A 3,104-nucleotide genomic window follows, 5' to 3' on the forward strand; every position below is an offset into this window, starting at 1 on the left:
GTGTCAAGTTATCTACAACCGGACATTAACAAATTCCCATCTGCCTATAACCGTAGGCACGGCTTTCGAAAGATTATACCCTGCAGGGGTGTCCCAACTTAGCCCATGATAAGCTCCCGATTTACAAGACATTTCGACAATGGTAAAACAAGACCAGCAAAGCTGCCCGATGCGCCGACAATCCCGATAGGAGCTGCACATATCTCGTTCTCAGGGCAACACCGAATGAGACATCCTACGAGTAAAACCAGACCTCGAGTTTCTCCGAGGGGGCCCCGCAATCTACTCGGTTCGGACCAACACTTAGACAAGCACTGGCCCGGGGGGGCTAAAATAAAGATGACCCTCGGGTTGGCCGACCCAAGGGAAGGGTATAGGTGGTGGTGAGGCAAATGGTAAAACCAAGGTTGGGCCTTGCTGGAGGATTTTTATTCAAAGCGAACTGTCGAGGGGGTCCCATAAATCACCCTTTACAAAGAGTGGAACAAAACACCAGGCAAAAGGCCAAGTCTTCCACCCTTTACCAAGTATATAGATGCATTAATAATATAAGAGATATTGTGATATCCTAACAAAATCTTGTCCACCATGGAGCAATCTTCAACTTCACCTGCAACTAGCAACGCTATAAGAGAGGCTGAGCAAAGCGGTAACATAGCCAAACAATGGTTTGCATAGGAAAGGTGTCAAAGGTTAGAGGTTCATGGCAATATGGGAGGCTTGATGAGCATAAGATAGGTAACGTAGCAAAGCGATAGAACGAAGCAACTAGCATAGCAATGATAGTAATGAGATCCAGGGTAGCGGTCATCTTGCCTGAAATCCCGCAAGGAAGAAGAACGAGTCCATGAAGAAGATGAACGGATGAAGCCACGAAGACGAACCAAGCGTAGACGAACGAATCCTCACGATCGCAACGATACGGGAACTATCAAGAAGAAGCACACAACATGGTAAACACACCACACAAGAACAAGACATGATGCACAACAAGCATGATGCAATACAAGACTACATGAAGCTACTCATGGCAAGATATGTTGCAAACAAGAACAACACATCAAGGCAAGTTTAAATGAGGTGTGGAACAACATATAACAATTCCGGTAAGTCCTCATATGCAAATTTCGAAGTTGGTCCAGATCTGAATAAACCTTATGTTCAAGTTGTTGAACAGCAAGTTAAGATGCACCGAGATGATCTACACGAGATTCTAGTCAAGTTACATGTAAAGTTCATTTAATTCGGAGCTACGGCCTAGAAGATATGAGCAAAACAAGTCAAACATGGCATTGATGCAAAATGCACCCAAACATCAAGCAAACACCTCAAAACAAGGATGCAACATGATAATATGAAACTACATGCAAAAACAAGAAAGTTTCAAATAGAGCACACTCAAAACGGAGCAACGGTTCAACACACACACATGAAACATGTTTAAAGGACAAGCTGTCCAAAACAGCAACTAGGCATATTGCAAGCATCAAAACATTAAGCTACAGCATCTCAACAAGAAAACAAAAGACATGGACATGATGTACAGGTAAAGCATTACAAAACATGAACACTGAGCTATCTCCGGAAACTACTAGAACATGCTCAAACACACATGGCAAGATTGCAAATAATAACAGTTCAGACTTTGCAGAAAATAACATCAGGTTGCAATATTTAGAGATATCAAACAACATGTTACAGGAACTTAACATGGCAAACAAAGGCATGGCATGAATCTACTAAACCCATAGATCAAAAGTCCCTTACTGACCATAAGCCAAAAAGGACCAGAAGATATGATGGCACCCATGTAAACATAGCAAGTTATAATACATATTCATACATGGCAGAAACAGAATTATGAAGGCACGTAGATGAGCTTGTACCACTCACCACAGAGCATTATATGGCATGGCAAGGCAACCAACAGTAAGAAGGCATGTTTATGAAACAAACCAAGGTAAGAACAAGTTCATAGCATGCAAGGATCAACTACAACAACCTTGGCAAAATTGAGTAACATGTAAACAATCTGCCAGGAAACATTTTGAAGCAAAAGTAGAGCACGAATCTGACATGCTAGACTACTCCATAATTGCAAACAGGGGAAGGTATGGATAGAGGATAACCATATGTTCAAAACATCCTTACTGAAGTATCTCAAAATATGCATGGATCTCTCTGTAGCATCATGTTTACATGGCATCAAAATAACAGCAGAACAGGGACAAAAATAAGCAACATTACGAAGCCTAGTTTGCATGCTTGTGCTAGTCACCACATTGATCACAAAAATACATGGTAAGCACCTCTATAAAGAAGAGATAGTATAGATCAAAACACATGTAGACATCAACCTCATAGGATGCATACATCAATCATGGCAAAAATGACAAAAGAGCTCGTTCTGTTAACAGACAGTAGAAAACATCATGAAGCACTCTTGCAACGATAATTCAGGCATCAAGATGAGCTCAAATGAATATGATGCAATGGAATGAAATGAAGTACTCATTGAGACGAACAATATGACATATTACACACACGAAACGGAGCTACAGATGCAGAGATATGATGCGTGAACATGCCATGATAATGCAAAATATTCGGGGCTTTGGCGTTTTTTCCAGGGAAAAAATAGGTGAGCATCGATTAGCTAAACGGCGCACAGGGCGGGGAAAAAGGTCATCTCACCATGGACCTGGCCCAGGTTGCAGAGGAGGCGCCTGGCGGGCCCGAGGGGATGCGGGCTGGGCCGGTCGGCGAGGTGGCCGGCCCACGGGGCGCGAGCAGGGTCATCCTCCTCCCGATCCCGCCTGGATCGGGGAGGCAGGAGCATCGCGGCGGCGCTGGCAGGGCTCCGGCGAGGCGCGGGGCTCCGGCGAGGCGCGGGGACGAGTGCTGGCGGCTGGAGGCACCGAATCCGCGGTTGCCAGGGCGGAGGGGCTCCTCGGGCTCCTCCGGCAGGAGGCGAGCGACGGGAGGTGCCGCGGGATGGGCGAGGAGGTGGCGGCGGAGGCTGGGAGCCGGCGGAACAGCGAGGATGGCGCGGGATCCGGCGCGGCGGAGCAGCGCGCGGAGGCGGCGGCGGCGCACACCCGCGG

This window comes from Triticum aestivum, chromosome 6B (genome assembly GCF_018294505.1).
Source record: "Triticum aestivum cultivar Chinese Spring chromosome 6B, IWGSC CS RefSeq v2.1, whole genome shotgun sequence".
Lineage (NCBI taxonomy): Eukaryota > Viridiplantae > Streptophyta > Magnoliopsida > Poales > Poaceae > Triticum > Triticum aestivum.